Genomic DNA, 18,744 nt, shown 5'->3' with positions numbered 1-18,744 from the left:
GAGGGCAGAAGAGGGCTGGGAACACACTTTGGGGTTGGGGTGGGGGTGTGGAAGGGGAAGCTGGGTCTTAAGGGGAGAGGAAGAAGGCTGAGAAGTCATTTAGCTCTAGCTTTCTTGATTTCTAAGAGGAACAGTGAATTCAGGAAAAATATTGCATTAAGAGTTAGTTTTGAAGCTCTTCTAGAGGATGTTTCCAAAGAAAGCCGAGTTGTCATAAACAGAAGGATGGATGTGTTTTGTGACCCCTTCCAGATACTCTGCCATACCCCATGAAGCCTATTGGCAAGGGGTCCTGCTTAGTGATCTTATGTGGATTTTCTAAATGTCTTAGGGCATCTATAAGCCACCATTATGAGGAGCCAGGGCTTCTTCCTTCCAAGCACCATCGTTCCTGGGGGTTTCTATCCCGAAGTACCATTAGGTTTTATTTCAATTTTTCTTTTATATCATTGCAGGGGACTGAGTATAATTGTTGCCAGGGTGCTTAGCTCCTGATGGTGGATGTGTGCCTTGGGAGCCAGCACAATCATCTGCTGATGACACCATTGTCACCATTAGGCAGTCACTTTAGTCAGCAGAATCCACACAGAAGTAAAATGGGAGGGAGAAGGGGAATTGCACGAAAGATGGAAGGAGACCCTCATTGTTATACAAAATACATATATGATGGTGTGAGGGGAAAGAAAAAAGATAGAGAAATATGTCACAGTAGATTGGGTAGAGAGAGGTGATGGGAGGGGAGGGAAGGGGAGGGGGGATAGGGAGGGCAGTAGAATACAACAGACACTAGTTTTGCTGTAGGTATAAACCTGGCTGTATAACCAATGTGATCCTGCCACTGTACATGTGGAAAAATGAGAATTCATACACCATTTGAATCAAATGTATGATATGTCAAGATTATTGTATTGTCTTGAGCAACTAATTAAAAAAAAGAAGTAATAGACTGCTGGGAAATAAACAATTTCTTTGACACATTTTCTTTGCCATTCTAAATAAAAACTCTGGACAAAGTTGCCTTTCTTTTTTAGAAGTTTTTTCCTGTTTTGGGTTATATTTTAATCCCAATTCTTGGTATCTGCTTAAAACCCCGGTACACATATTTTGAATTATTTTTATTCAGACTTAATGTTTCATCTTAAAAGCTTGATACAGCAACGTAGATGATAAATGTACATCTCGGTTGACAGTATGTGATCAGGCAAGGGAGAGGAGAGGTCGCAATCCTGTTGTATTAAACCCCTGGTTCCCCATAGAAATCTATGCAAGATTTTCCAACTCTTTGAGGATTTGAGAGGATGCAGAAACAACCTTTACAAAGGAACTAAAGTTCGCAAAGAAAATATGTAGTTGTTAGGATTGAAATTGTATCTTTCCCCCTTCTTACCTTGAGGCCCAATGGCTTATTTGTAATCATCCATTTAGGTTTCTTTCTGAGTTATTCTGCTAAGATGGAAACATTTTCAATAAAGATTTATGGAGTCATTTCTGCACCAAAGTGTTTTATTTCTTATAAAATTAATCCCCACCTTAGTTTTCAGTCTCCCAATGGCAGTGCCATTAGAGGGTTTTGCAAAGTGATCTGTTGCAAAGAGGAGATAAAAACCCATCGCTGCTGTGTTCACCGTCCAATTATCCCATATAGGTCATACACATGGCATGGCCAGGTGGCTTGGTCTCCAGGAGACTGGGGAGTGGGTTGGTGTCTGAGAATTGAAAGAAAATATTTCACTTCTATTGCTCCCATTATACATGTTACACAAGTAACTGATGATGCTGGTTGTCCAGGGAAAAGTTCTACCATTTGCACTTCTAAAGAGCCACCAGTCAGAACCCGGGGACTTGTAATATCATGCCCAGTGAAACTCATCTCTTAGTGCTTGACATCACAGTGAAATAGAAATTGAAGAATTCAGTCAGTTCCCTCCACCATCAATCCTTGGAGTGAGTAGCGATTTTGGAGGGGGCTCCTTTCTTGGTGGTTTCCTGAGTTACTAAGGACTTATGAGCTCTCTGCCTTTTTTGTTAATCTTTGTTGGGGTAATTGCTTTCAAATTAACCATGTTATTCTACTGTATGTCTTATTTCCAGATCTGATGGGATAGTAACATATCCAGGTTTTTAGCTCAATTGAGAGTATTGAGACCATTAATTATTTTTGTGTAGTCATGTAGATCAAAACCTTGAAAAAAAGAGCTGGGGTTGTAGCTCAGTGGGAAAGCACTTGCCTAGCATGAGTGGGGCCCTGGGTTTGATTCTCAGCACCACATTATAATACATAAATAAAATAAAGCTTAAATTCTTAAAAAAACCCAGAAGACATGAAGGAAAGGCATTAGGATTTTTTTCCTATAGCTTTAGTGAGACTCAACTATAAGAAAAGCTCTATTAAAAATGCACTGTGCCTTAATCAACTGTCTTTTGAAGTAATAGTGTGAACAGCCTGGTCTGCAATGGGAAGAGAGAGGTCAGCTTGGTGTAGATTGATGTTTTGTAAGATTCTGTTCTGCATTTCCAGCATGAATATGGGGATCCAGGAACAGATGGGTATATGGTAAGATGAAGAAGCTAGACATGTAGAAAATAACAACATCATATAACCAAGTGGCTCAAATTCCCTGAACATCAGGCTGTAACCCATCTAAGTGGAAGTTTAAAGATATGTTCTAAAACTAAACATAAATTTCTTGAAATCAGAAACCATAGGTAACTGATTTTTTATGAATTTACTTTATTTGTGAGTCTAGAATGATATGCTCAATGATTTCTTGTTGAATTAATTGGGGAGATTCTCTACTGACTGCTCCTAAATTTGTTATGGATGATTGCAAGTTGATTCTAGGAGGGTCTCCGTAACTGGACCTGTAGACACAGATGCTGCTCAAATGTTTTCTCTGAAAGCTTGGATAGAAATATCCAGAAGCTGGTATTCTATTTGTCAGTTCTATAGCTGCAAAAGGAGTTTGATTCATTCATTCAGCACATTAATTTATAATAATTGTGTGGTACAAGGTGATGTTATGATTTATGAAAATATGTGGAATAATTAAATCAAGTAAATTAGCATAACTATTACTTTAAATATTTTTTGTGGTGAAAACATTTGAAATTTACTTTATTATAAATTTTGAAATGTATAATACACTGTTATTAACAATAGTCACCATACTAAGAAATAGGTCTCAAAACAAAACAAAACTCTGTTTATCCGTTCTGAGATTTTGACCATCATCTCCCCATTCCTTCCACCCTCCAGCCTCCCTAACTACCATTCTACCTTCTGCTTTTATGAGTTTGACATTTTTAGATTCAGCTTGTGAGAATACATGTATTTGTCCCTCTAGTCCAGTTTATCTCATTTAAATGTTCTTCAATCCTATTCATGTTGATGCAAATGATGGAATTTCCTCTGTTTTAAAGGCTCAGTAGTATTCCTTGGGTATAGATACCACATTTTCATTATTCATTCATCTGTTAATGGGCATGTAAGTTGATTCCATAACCTGGTCATTATAAATAGTGATGCAAGGAACATGGGAATACAAATATTTCTGCTACTTATTAATTCAAATCTTTTGTATAAATACCCAGAAATGGATTGCTGGATCATATGTTAATTCTAGCTTAAGTTTTTTTGGGGGGACCTCGATATAATTTTCATAATTAAAATTCTAATTTACATTCTCACCCACAGTGTACAAGGGTTCCCTTTTCTTTACATTCTTGCCTACCCTTGTTATCTTTTGTTTTTTCGATGATAGTCCTTCTGAGAAGCATGAGATAGAACCTCATTATGATTTTAATTTGCATTTTGTTAGTAATTAGTGATATTGAACATTTTTGAAGTATCATATTTACTTATTGAGTGCCAGCTCTGGGATAGGCAGTTGTCAAGACTTATACAGGTGCCTGCCTTGAATAGTTTCATAGCCCAGTGATCTCTTTTCAATGAGTATTTATTCTAATATATGTATATTTAATTATGAATTATATCCTTGAACTACTCTATGAATATAATATCCATTATAGAACACCTATGATAGTAGCAATTTTAAAAGATAAGGTAAATATAAAACAAGTAATATTTAATTATTTCATTTATTAATAATATAAAACTATATTTGACCCCATAAATGTAAATAATATTTAGAAGGGCAAATATTACTGAATATGGCTAATTGCATTTATAAATCTTTGTGATGAGCCAATTTAAAGGGATGGGCCTAACTTTGATTTCAGTACTTTGTTTGAATGGAAGTCAAAGCTGAAAAGGATATACACAAAGATATTTAGGTCCATATAAAAGCAGGATGTCATTAGATGTGCTAAGCAAATTATAAAAAATCATTTAGAAATCCCTTCCAGCAGTTATGCAAAGGTTTTGGTTTTCAATTTGATCTTTAAATTCCCATCTTTACTGAGGTCAACTAGTGTTGCTTGAAGATGTTGCATTTTTGTATTTTTAACACAATGAATTAAAAATCACCCAAACTCTTTATTTGGAAAAAAATTTAAAAAGCTAAAAATATCTGCTTCCACTTATTTTTCCTAATAAAAAGGCTTGTGATTTTTTTTTTTACCCCCCACGGGTACTGGGGATCAATTCCAGGGCCTTGTGCCAATGAGCTGAGCACTCTCTCACTGAGCTACCGCCCCAGTCCATGACAGTTTTTATGGGTGACACACAATGTGATTTCAACCTGCAGCCAAAACTGAGCACTGCCACTAACAACCCTTCCTCCTCCAGTGGGGTTGTGACTGGGGTCAGGACTGAATGCTGAAAAAGAGATTTCAGTTGTGAATTATTCATCAGCATCTCCTAACTCTGGGATTTGGTTAAAAATGTCTTTCAGAGGGAGAAGAAATGTGATTGACATGCTGCTGGGGATTGAACCCAGGGCTTTGCATGTGCTAAGCAAGTTTTCTGCCATTGAACTAAATTCTTAGTCCACGTGATCTATATGTTTTTACCGAGATAATTCTAGATAGGTATTTCTCTTTATTCTGAAAGGAATTATCTTCCCCACCTTCCCAAACGCCTCAGACTTATAGTTCCATGTTTTTCCTTTTAAATTGAAATCCACAAACCATTTTACTAAACAGAAATAGCATAAGCCTTTGTGTATAGCCAACAAAGGGGCCCAGGGCCTTGGGGGAAAGATGCATTAAAAATGCCTAAACTCCATGGCAAACCTGATTTCTAAAGAAGTACTTTCTTTCTGCCTCAGGAAGTAAGTCAGGATAAAAATTTTTCAAAGTTGCAACATTGGGCTCTGTTCACCCCTTGGGGAACAGTGACTTTCTGGCCTGTGTTTATTTAAAGACCAGGAGGCAGACTGCAGATCCTAGTGATGCTGAGTGGGCTTTTGAGCAGAACTTCCGGCTCCCAACTGGGACAGAATCATCACTACCAGGGACACTGAGATGCACTGGCTGCTGTGTTCCAGGTGGAAACCCTGATGAATATCTGACTCCTTCACATTTTAAAGCCATTATTAGTCACCTGAGGCAGCCAGCAAAGTGGAAAGAGCCGTTTGGAGCAGGCGTAAGTAGATTGGAAAGGGGATAAATGATGTGATGATGTATATAAAATACCCATTGTAATATTGGTTCCTCTTAAGTAGAAGATTAGAAAGTATTCTTGCATCTTAAACTCTTTAAATTGAAGAACAGTTCACAGTTGTGATAAAAACACTTTGTAAAACAAAATTTAGTCACATTGGTTTTCTTATGGCAGATATTGAAACAAGAGTCTCTTGGCTGGGAAATAAAATTTACCTTTCTGTTCACAGCAGTCATTCTTCACCAGTTTGAGTTCTGAAATAAGAATATCTTTTATATGAGCTTTTAAATAGTCTTTACAATGCTCTTTTCTTTTTTAATAATGTGGTTGTCATAAACCTTTTAATAGTGGTAACTACAGTTATTAAAATTAGAATATATACATAGGCTTTCTGGAAATCTTGTGTTTTCTTCACCAGGACATTGCAGTGACCTGGGTTGCTCAGTGGCCCCTATGATGGACAGCCATTCATGATCCAGGTGGATTGGGAAGCATCTGAGACAGACACACCTACCAGGGATGATTCCCTATGAGTATGCCCTGAGGTTACCAAAGAGAGTCTTAATATTTCACTTTGGAGCTAATTTTTTTTACCCATCATTTTATTATGGAGAATTTCAAATATGCACAAAAGTTTAAAGAATTGTACTGGGAACACCAATATATTCACCACCTAAATTCTACAACTAGCATTTAACTCTGCTTTATCATAAATCTATCCATCTATCCTCTATTTCTCAGTTAATCCATCATATATTTAGATACATTTCCAAGTAAGTGTGTACACACACACATACATATACATATAATATTAAGATATATATTTGCTTAAGAGGTTTTTTTGTGATATCACATTTACATATAACAAAACCTACCAATCTTAAAGGTTTTATCTACCATTCAGCAAGTTTTGGAAAACAAGTACAGCTATGTAACCCAAGTGTCCATTATGATACCAAACAATACCATTAATCCCCCAAATCTCTCATGTCTATTATCAGTCAAGTTCCACACCCACATCCTTAGACTTAACTATCAATTTTTTTCACCATAAGTTTGTATTGCTTGTAGCAGAGTTAGAATGAAGGGAATCATACAGCATACACTCTTTTGTGTAACTCTTCTTTCTTTTAGCATGTTTTATATTCATCTGTATTGTTCTATGTATAGATGATTTGTTCCTTTTTATTACTGCATCATGCTCCATTGCATAAATCCGACAAATATTGTTTATCCATTCTCCTGTTGATGGACATCTGACCTGTTTCCAATTCTTGGATATTATAAATATAGCTGATAGGAACATTCTTGTACAAGTTGTATGTGTGTGTATATATATATATGTTTTTATTTCTCTTAGGTAGATACTTTTTAAATTTGTTCTAATTAGTTATACATGGCAGTAGAATGCATTTTGACACATCATATATCAATGGAGTATAACTTCTCATATGTCTGGTTGTACATGATGTAGAGATACACAGGTCGTGTAATCATTTATGCACATGGAGTAATAATGCCTGATTCATTCTACTATCATTTCTACCTCCATGCCCCCTCCCCTCCCTTCACTCCCCTCTGTCTATTCCAAAATACCTTTATTCCCCACCCCACTTATTGTGAATTAGCATCGACATATCAGAGAGAACATTTGGCATTTGGTTCTTTGGGATTGGCTTATTTCACTTAGAATAATATTTTCCAGTTTCATCCATTTACCAGAAAATGCCTTCATTTCATTCTTCTTTAAGGCTGAGTAATATTCCATTGTGTATATAAGCCATAGTTTCTTTATCCTTTCATCTATTGAAGGGCACCTAGGTTGATTCCATAGTCTAGCTATTGTGAATTGAGCTGCTATAACATTGATGTTGCTGTGTCACTATAGTATGCTGATTTTAAGTCCTTTCAGTATAAACCAAGGAGTGGGATAGCTGAGTCAAATGGTGGTTCCATTCCCAGTTTTCTGAGGAATCTCTATACTGCTTTCCATAGAGGTTGCACTAATTTATAGTCCCTCTTAGGTAGATACTTAAGAATGAAATAACCAGATCATACTGTAGTCTATGTTTTGTTTTATAACTGCCAGAACCTTTTCCGAAGTGGCTGTGACATTTTATATTCTCAGCTCTGACAAATGAGAGTTCTGCTTATTCCACATTGCTGACAAGTCTCACTTTGGTTCTAATTTGCATTTCTTTTGATGAATAATGATGTTGAACATTTTATCATATGTGTGTTTGCTGTTCATTTATTTCCCTTGTCTCATGTCTGTTTAAACATTTTGACCATTTATAGTAGGCCAATTTGTTTCATTGAATTATAGGGGGTCTTACATATAATCCAAATATAATTCCTTAATCAGATTCTTGTTGGGTGGATGTTTTCCCTCAGACTGCCTATTGCTTATTCGTTTTTCGTAAAGCTTTAAATTTTGATGCGTACAATTAATCACTTTTCTACAGGTGTTTATTTGTAAGAAATCTTTGCCTCTCCTCAAGTGTTGAAGATATATTATTTTCTCCTAGAATATTGATAGTTTTATGTTTTACATATAAATCTATGATCCATTACTTTTGTGTGTGTGTTATAGGAATAGGATTTAGGAATCTTTTTTTAAACTTTTTTTTCTACATGAAGATCCAATTTGCTAGCACATTTTCATTGAAAAGCTGTTCCTTTCTCCATTGGATTGCTCTCATGCTTTTGCTGAAAATTAAATTGAATAAGTGTGATTCTATTTTTGGACTCTCTTCTGATCTCTTTGTCTATCCTATGCCAGTGCCATGCTGTCTTAATTACTATGGCTTTATTTTAAGTTTTAAAATAAAATGTGTAAGTCCTTCAACTTGTTCTTTTTTCAAGACTGCCTTGAATATTTTAAGTGCTTTGCATTTTCATGTAAATTTTAGAATTAGCTTGTCAACTTGTATAAAAATTCCTGATGAGTTTGTGTTTGGGATTTCAGTAAAGCAATAGACCAATATGTAGATAAACAGCATCTTACAACATTGCATCTTCCAAACCAAAGACATAATATATCTTGCCATATTTTTAATTTTTTTCAGCAAGATGTAGTATTTTTCAGTTCACAACATGTTTCAGAAACTTATTTCTCAGTACATTATGATTTTAATATTATTGTAAAGGAAATCTTTAAAAATTAAATTTAGTTTTTTAAACTTAAAAAAATCAAAGCTTGTACATATTAATGGGGTGTTACGTGATGTTTTGATACATGTATACATTGTGAAATGTTTAAATTAGGTTAAACAATCAAGACCCTGTGCAATTTATGGAGACCTGGTTTCGAAAGAAATTATAAAAAGGGCTGGAGATATAGCTCAGTGGTTTAGTGCCCCTGGGTTCAATTCTTGGTAATGGGACCCCCCACCCCCCCAAAAAAAATTAGGTTAAACATATCTATCTCAAACACTTGTCATTTATTTATTATAAAACTTTCATAATTCTTTCCTCTACTTGAGAACATACAGCACATTGCCGTCAGCCTACTACAATAGCACACCAGGACGCCCTTCTCTGATCTAACTCTATGTTAGTACCCACTTCTCAGCCTTCCCTACTCTCCCAGCCTCTGGGTACCACCATTCTACTCTTCACATCTGTGAGAGCAACTTTCAAAAATCCCACATGAATGAGAGCATGCAGGGCTTATCTTTTTGGCCTGGTTTATTTCCTTTGAAATAACAATCTCCAGTTCCATCTGTTGATGCAAATGAAAAGATTCCACTCATTTTATGGCTGAATTATATTCCATTGTGTATTGGTAGCACATTTTCTTTATCAGTTCATCTGTGGATGGGTATTCAGGTTGTTTCTATTTCTTTTGCCACTGTGCCTGGCTCCTTTGCTATTGGGAATAGTGCTGCAATGAATGTGGGAGTGCAGATGTCTCTTCAATATACTGATTTCATTTCCTTTGGAGATATACCCAGTATGGGATTGTTGGATCATATATATGGTAGATATATTTTTATTTTTTTGAAGTTCCTTCATACTGTTTCCCATAATGGCTGTACTAATTTACATCCCACCAACAGTGTGCTAGGGCTTCCTTTTCTCCACATCCTCAGCAGCACTTGTTATCCTTTAGTCTTATTGATAATAGCCATTCTTATTGGGTTAAGGTAATATCTCTTTGTGGTTTTAATTTTCACTTCCCTAATAATTAGTGATACTGGGCATTTTTTCCATATACTTGTTGACTATAAATATATGACTTCTTTGACAATTTTGAGAATTGTCACTTTAGGTTCATTGCCCATTTTTAAATCAGGTTATGTGTTTTTTGCTACTGGGTTCTTAGAGTTCCTTATATATTCTGAATATCAATCCCTAGTCTGATGTATAGTTTGCAAAAGTTTTCTCCCATTTTCAGGTCATCCCTTCCCTTGTTGATTGTTTCCTTTATGTGTATAAGTATTTTAGTTTGGTGTAATTCCATTTGTTTATTTTTGCTTTTGTTTTCTATTTTTGGAGTCTCTTCTCCAAAACCTCTTTTTCCATTCAGATGTCCTAAGGGGTTTCCCTAGGTTTTTTCCTTAGTAAGTTCATACTTTCAGGTCTTACATTTAAGTCTTTAATCCATTTTGAATTGATTTTTGTAACTGGAGAAAGATAAGTCTAGTTTTCATTCTTCTGCATGTGGATATCCAATTTCCCTAGACTCATTTATTGACAAGACCATCCTTTCTCTAACATGTATCCTTAGCCCCTTTGTTGAAAATCAGTTGACTGTAAATGTGTGGGTTTGCTTCTAGACTATTTTGTTTCATTAGTGTATGTATCTTTTAAAAATATTAATTAATTCTTTTTACATTCCATGAATTACGGAATTACATATGGAAACACACAACTTGAATAGGTATGCATCTGTTTTTATGCCAACATGGTTTCAATTGCTATAGCTTTGTGGTATATTTGAAGTCAGGCAGGGTTATGTTTCCTTTGTTCTTTTTGCTGAAGATGCCTTTGGCTGTGTGGGGTGTGTGTTTGTGTATGCTTATGTGTGTATTAGAGATTCTATGTACATTTTAGAATTTTTTTCTAGTTCTTTGGAGAATGTTACTGGTATTTTAATGGGATTACACTGGACATTTTAATAACATTTATTTTTCCAATCCATGAACACAGTATTTTTTTTTTTAGATTTTTACATCCTTTTCCATCTCTTTTATCAATGTTTTGGGGTTTAATTATAGTTATCTTTCACCTCTCATTAAATTTATTTCTAGGTATTTTGGATTTTTTTTGTAGCTATTATGAATGGGATTGCTTGTCTTGATTTCCATTTCAGATAATTTGCTATTAGCAAATAGCTATGCAACTGATTTTGTATATGTCGATTTTGTATCCTGCAATTTTGCTGAAATTATTAATTAGTTCTAATTGTTTTTTGATGGAGTCCTTTGAGTTTTCTATATATAAGATCATGTCATATGCAAACAGTGATAATTTGAAATTCTTTTTTTGACTTTGGATGCCTTTTCTTTCTTTCCTTTGTCTGATTGTTATGGCTAGGATTTATAGCACTGTGTTGAATAAAAATGGTGAAAATGGTCATCCTTGTCTGGTTGCAGATCTTAGAAATTTTATAGCTTTTCCTCATTCATTGTAATTTTAACAGTTGGCTTATTATAAATGGCCTTTATTATATTGAGGTAAGTTCCTTCTGTATCTAATCTGATTAGGATTTTTATCATGAAGAGATATTGAATTTTATCAGATGCCCTTCCTACACTTATTGAGATGATCAAAATGAAGGGTTTTGTCCTTCATTCTCTTGATGTGGTGTATCACATTTATTGATTTGTGTTTGTTGAACCATCCTTGTATCCTTGGGATGAATTTCACATGAATATGGTAAATAATCTTTTTTCCCCACATTTTTTAAACATTTTTTTTAGTTGCAGATGAACACAATATCTTTGTTTATTTATTTATTTATTTTTGTGATGCTGAGGATCAAACCCAGTGCCTCATGTATGCAAGGCAAGTGCTCAACCACTGAGCCACAACCTCAGCCCTTTCCTCACATTTTTCATTGGTGCACTATAGTAGTACATAATGATAGGATGTGTTATTACATATTTGTACATGCATACAACATAATTTAGCCGATATCAATCCCTAGCACTTCCCCGCTTCCTTGCTGCTTCCCACCCCCGGTCTCTTTTTTCTGCTAATATCTCTTTGATTTTCATGAGATCCTCTTTCCCCATCTTTCTTTTCTTTTTTCCTCTTTAGCTTCTACACAGAAGAGAAAACTTATGACCCTTGACATTCTGAATTTGGCTTATTTTATTTAACATAATTGTCTCAGATCCATCTATTTTCCTGCAAATGACACAATTTCATTTTTCTTTATGGTTGAATAAAAATCCATTGTGTATAAATGCCACATTTTCTTTATCCATTCATTGGTATTTAGGATATTGGAAATTGTGGTGATATAAAGATGGGCAAGCTTATATCACTGCAGTATGATGACTTTAATTCTTTAGGATAAATACTGAGGAGTGGTATAGCTGGGTAAAATGGTGATTCCAAATACCTAGTCTTTTGAGCAGCCTCCATACTGGTTTCCATAGTAATTGTATTAATTTACAGTCCCACCAAAAGTGTAAAAGTGTTCTCTTTTTTTTTGAAGATAATTGAATTTTTTTTATTGTCGGTTGTAAAAGTGTTCTTTATTTTCCTCCACATCCTCTCCAGCATTTATTGTTATTTTTATTCCTGATGACTGCCAGTCTAACTGGTGTGAAATGAAACTTCAGTGTAGTTTTTTTTTAAATATTGTAACAATTTTTTTAAGCTTTTAGCTTTTTAAAATTTTTTATTTTCTGATTTTCTTAGTGATAGTTGGACACAATACCTTTATTTTTATGTGGTGCTAAGGATCGACCCCAGCATGTCACATGTGCGAGGCGACGCTGAGCCACAACCCCAGCCCCTCGGTGTAGTTTTGATTTGCATTCCTCTGTTAATGATGTTGAACATTTTTCTCGTATGGTAAAGCTCATTTCAATGTGTTGGGTTTGGTTTGCTAGTCTGTTATTGACGATTTTGGCCTGTATTTACTTTTTTATTGTATTTTGTGTTTACTTTATCAGGATAATGCTGGCCTCGTAGAATGAGTTTGGAAGAATTCCTTCCTCTTTTATTTTTTGGGATAACTTCAGGAGAATTAGTATTAGTTCTTCTTTAAATGTTTAATAGAATTTAGTTGTGATTGGTCTGTTTGGGTTTGCTACTTCTTCTAGGTTATCAAATTTATTGGCATATGATTGTTCATAATACTCTCAGCCTTGATTTCCTTCTGCTAATTCTGGGTTTGATTTATTATTGTTTTTCTTATTCCTCGAGATTTATCAATAGTTTTTTTTTTTTTTGGACTAGAAATTGAACTCAGTGCTTTGTACATGCTAGACAAATGCTTGTACATTGAGCTACATTTCCAGTCCTTTTTAAAATTTTATTTTGAGATAGGGTTTCACCAAATTACTTAGGCTGACCTTGAACTTGTAATCTTCTGCCTCAGCCTTCCAAGTAACTAGGATTTCAGGTGTGCATCACAGTGCCCCACTTAGGTTATTTATTTGAGATATTTGCTTTTTTGATATAGTCACTGACTACTTTAAATTTCTTTCTTGGTAACAATTTTGCTGTATTCCATGGTTTTTGGATGTTGCATCTCCATTTGTTTCAAGAAATTTTTTTGAGAGAGAGAGAGAGAGAGAGAGAGAGAGAGAGAGAGAGAGAGAGAGAGTTTTTTTAATATTTATTTTTCAGTTTTCGGCAGACACAACATCTTTGTTTGTATGTGGTGCTGAGGATCTAACTGGGGCTGCACACATGCCAGGTGAGCATGCTACCACTTCAGCCACATCCCCAGCCCTTGAGAAATTTTTGAAGTTTTCTTTTTAATGTGTTCCTTTATCTGTTGGTTGTTCAAAAGTAAGTTGTTTCATTTCAGTTTGTTCATATCTTTCCAAAATTTTTCTTGTTATTGATTTCTAGTTTGTGGTTGGAAAAGATATTTGATATGATTTCATTTTTTAAAAAGTTGTTGTACTTGTTTTGAGTATCAACATATGATCTATCTATCATATGATCTATCTTGGAGAAATTCCACATGCTCATGAAAAGAATGTGTATTTGCCAACTGCTGGATGAAGTGTCCTGTAGATGTGTTAGGTCATTTGGTCTATGGTGCAATTTAACTCTGAAGTTTCTTGTGTGGATTTTCTACATGGATAGTCTTCCCATTGATGAAAGTGGGGTGTTTAAGTCCCCAAATATTGTTGTATGGAAGTCTATCTTTCTCTTTATGTCTATTAATATTTACTTTGTATATTTCAGTGCTCCAATATTGGATGCATATATATTTAGAGTTATTATTTCATCTTACTGGAATAACACCTTATGATGGCCTTCTTCGTCTCTTTTTGCTACTTTTTATTTATGTCTGATATAAATATGGCTACTGCTGTTTTGTTATGGATTCCATTTTTGTGGATTATCTTGTTCCATTTTTTCACTTTCAGTCTATGATGTCTTTAGGAATTTTTGTAACTAAATTTCTTGTAAGCAACATATAGTTGGGCCTTTGTTGTTGTTGTTGTTTAATTCATTCAGTAAGTCTTTGTCTTTTAATTGGATAATTAATACATTTACATTCAAGGTAATTATTGATAGATAAAGTATTACTGCAGTCTCACTCGATTTGTAATTTGTATTCTAGTTTTATTATCACTCCTTTTCTTTTTTCCCCTCATTCTTTTATAGCCTACTTTTGTGGTTAAGTGATTTACTATAGTAGTGTATTTTGATTCACAGTTTATTATTTTTGGTTTATCTATTATAGGTTTTTCCATAAGACTTACAAAACCATCTTTTGATTATAATAAGCTATCTTGAGATGATGGGAACTTAACATGATTATAAAGATAAGAATAGAAACAAAGTGAGAAAATATACTAATAAGAAAACTCTACACTTGTACTCTATTTCTCCCCACATTTTGAGTTTTTAATATCCTATTTTACATCTTTCTGTATTGCCAATCTCAACATGTTAGTGTAGCTTTTATTTTTAATTGTTTTGTTTTGAGTCATCATACTAAAAATGGTTTATACATCATTTACAATGTTAGAGCATTCTGATTTTGTCTGTATAATTACTCTTACCTGTGAGTTTTATACCTTCCAATGTTTTCTTCTTACTCATTAATGTCTTTTTTATTTCAGTTTGAAGAGCTCCCTGTAGCATTTCGTATAGGACAGGTCTGGTGAAGATATATTTACTCAGATTTTCTTTATGAATGTCTTTATCTTTTCTTCATTTCTAAAGGTTAGCTTTGCTGGGTATAGTATTTTGGGTTGGCCTGTATTTTTCCCTTTCAGTACTGTGAAGATCTCATGCCACTATAAGGTTTTTTTTCAAGAAAGTCTGCTGTCAGATGAATTGGAACATTCCTATGTGTCATTTGTCTCTTTTCCCTTTGTCTTTCACTTTTGAGATCGAAATTATAAGATATCTTGGGGATAGACTTGGTTGAGTTATATCTGACTAGTGATCTTTTACTTTCTATACCTGGATATTTATATCCTTCTCTAGGTCTGGGAAGTTTTATTATTATTGTTTCTTTGCATAAGATTTTTACTCTTTTTGAAGTCTAAGTCCATCTTGAACTACAAAATTAATGCTCTTTAATACTTTTCCTAAATTCCTGTATGCTTTCCCCATTAGTCTTTTTGCTTTTTTCTCTTCTGATTGCACATTTTCAAATAGTCTGTCTCTGAGCTCACTAATTCTTTCTCCTATGTTATCTCTCCTGCTATTATTGCTGTCCTCTATCACATTTTTAATTTCACTGAGTATATTTTTCAGCTGAAGAATTTGTTTGACTTTTAAAAACTGCTTCTATCTTTTAAAGTTTTTCTGCTAAAGTATTGAATTGTTTCTTTGTGTTTTCTTCAAGACTCATTGAATGTCTTTAAAACAGCTACTTTAAGGAGCTCTCTGAGAGTTCTCCCAGACTGATTACTATCTAGTCAAATTCTGGCACCCTATTTTGACTTTTTTTTGAAGTCATGGATTCCTGGAAGCAATTGAAGCTTGTTGGCATATGATATCAAGTGGGCATTGAAGGATTAATATTTCAGTCTTTATAATCTAGCTTTTTTCCTTTTGTGCCCGCATGTCCAGAAATTCTAAGCAGGCTGCTTATTTTCTCTGAGCCTGTATTTACTTGCATTATTTTAGCACTGGATAGCACCCAGATCCAGTTTTACTGGGAATCTACTGTTGGTTCAGTTGGTTCTATTTCAGCACTAGAGGGTGATTCAAACCCAGGTTTTTCCCTTCACAGCTGGTGTGTTGTTCAGAAGGAACTACTGGAGTACCTGAGAAGAGTATTCCATGCCCATAGACCTTTCCCTGGGACAGAGGTAGACCCACAGGCCTTATCCAGAGTCACTGGCCTGTTCTCATGTACTATGGGATTCTGCCAAGCTCTGGGTAGAATCCTTGTGGATAGACCATCTCCAGTGTCATTTAACTGTGTCATACACAGCTCACAGTCCACCAAGATCAGCACATCACTGGGGAAGGATCAAGACCCACACTGCTATGGGGTGCCTATTGCTTGAGTTTGGGGATAAAGATCACTGCAAGCAGCCACAAATAATAATGGCTGGAATAGAAACTCGAGAGACTGGAGCCATAGATCTTCTGTTGGCACCAGGGCTATTCAGAGGCCCCATTTGTAGGTAGGCCTTGTTTCCTTAGCTCCTGTGGAGGTGGTTTGGTAAATGTATAACTGTCCAACCTGATGTGTTTATGGGGACCTGATATCTGGAGGATTTTTTTCTTGTTATCTAGTTCTGCTCCTGGAAATTAAAAAAAAAATTGTTTTCTAATTGCTGCTTGTTTATAAAAAATGCTATTAATTTTTGTATTTTAACATTGTATCACTTATTGGTTATGAAATCTTGTTTTTCAAATTCCTTATGATTTTATGTGTTAACATTCTTGTCTGCTCAGAGATTTTACTTCTTTCTTTCTTTGCAAGTTATATTACTTTTATTTCATTGTCTTATTTTGTTGCGTTGTCCAGGACCCCCAGTACAATGTGAATAAAGTGGTGAGAGATAAAGTCCTTACCTTGTTTCCAATATTTGAGAGAAGCATTCAATATTTTAATCACTGTATGATATTAGTTGGTGGTATTTTATGGGTGCCTTTCATCAGTTTTAAGAAATACCATTTTATTTCAAATTTGCTGAGTTTTAAAAAATTCTTCAATGGTGTTGGTTTTATATTTTTTTTCTTCATTAAGATAATAATCATGCAGTTTTTTTCTTTCATTTTGTTAAATTAGTGAATTACCTTAATAATATTTTTTCCAAGGCTAAGGATAGAACCCAGAGTCTTGCACATGCCAGGCAACTACTCTGCCACCTGTACCACTGAGTTATACTCCCAGCCCTGATAGATTTTTTTAAGTTAAATTATTATTGTGTTCTATCCATTTACCTTCAAATGCCATAATTTTATTTTCTTTTATTGCTGAGTAATATTCCATTGTGTATATATACCACAGTTTCTTTATCCATTCATCTACTGAAGGGCATCTAGGTTGGTTCCACAGTTTGGCTATTGTGAATTGTGCTGCCATGAACATTTATGTGGCTGTGTCCCTGTAGTATGCTGTTTTTAAGTTTTTTGGGTATTGACCAAGGAGTGGGATAGCTGGGTCAAATGGTGGTTCCAATTTCAAGTTTTCTAAGGAATCTCCATACTGCTTTCCAAATTGGCTGCACCAATTTGTGGTCCCACCAGCAAAGTATGAGTGTGCCTTTTCCCCACATCCTCACCAACACTTACTGTTGTTTGTATTCTTGATAGCTACCATTCTGACTGGAGTGGGATGAAATCTTAGAGTAGTTTTGATTTGCATTTCTCTAATTACTAGAGATGTTGAACTTTTTTTCATGTTTGTTGATCGGTTGTATATCATTTGCAGGTAAATGGATGGAATTAGAGAATATCATGCTAAGCGAAGCAAGCCAATCCCAAAAATCCAAAGGCCGAATGTTTTTTCTGATGAGTGGATGCTAATCTATAATGGGGGTGGAGAGATGGGATGAGTGGAGGAACTTTGGATGGGGCAAAGGGGAGGGGGCATGGGAGAAAGACAGATGGTGGAATGAGGCATACATCATTCTCCTAGGTGCATGTATGATTGCACGAATGGTGTGACCCCACTTTGGGTATAACCAGGGAAGTAAAAAATTGTGCTTCATTTGTGTACTATGAATTGAAGAACATTCTGCTGTCGTGTATAACTGATTAGAATAAATAAATAAATAAATTATTCTTATATTTCTGGAATCATCTCAATGTATTATTTTTCTAGTAAATATATTTTATCTATGTCTGTGAGAGCTATTGATCTATAATTTTCTTTCCTCATAATATCTTTATGTAGCCACATAAAACGAACTGGGAACTTTATTTTCTGTAGTAGTTTGTTTAAGACTGGTATTACTTTCCTCCTGAAATATTTGATATAATTTACTGGTGAAATTATATATGTTTGGATTCTAATTTATTTTTTATGACAATTTCAATTTAATTAATAGATAAATGTTTAAGTCACTTTTTAACTTAATATTGTATCAGTTTTGGCAAGTTATATTTTTAAGAACTTTATTAATTTCATTGACGTTGTCAAATTTATTGGCATAAGGTTTCTCACAATATGTTTTTATTATTCTTTTAATGATTATAGAATCTGTAGTGATATCTGTTTTTTCATCCCTGACATTGGTAATTTATGTTCTTTCTTCCTTATCTATTTAGAGTTAGGGTTCTTGATCTTTCTCTATTTTTTTGAAAAATTAACTTGAATTTTGTAAATATTTTTGTAAATTTTATCAGTTTTCAATTGTGTATTTTATTGGTTTCTACTTTTATTGTTTTTATTTGCTTGCTTCTACTTAATTTGATTTTACTTTGTTCTTCTTTAACTAGGTTAGGGTTTCTTAACCTTGATATGATCGACATATTTGACTGCATAATTATTTGTTGTGAGGAGCCGTTCTATGTATTGTAGGATGTTTAACACCAACTCCTCTGCTTAATAGATGACAGTA

This window comes from Ictidomys tridecemlineatus, chromosome 4, assembly GCF_052094955.1.
Source record: "Ictidomys tridecemlineatus isolate mIctTri1 chromosome 4, mIctTri1.hap1, whole genome shotgun sequence".
Classification (NCBI taxonomy): Eukaryota; Metazoa; Chordata; class Mammalia; order Rodentia; family Sciuridae; genus Ictidomys; species Ictidomys tridecemlineatus.
The sequence above is the reverse complement of the archived record's forward strand: the minus strand, read 5'-3'. Positions refer to the sequence as shown.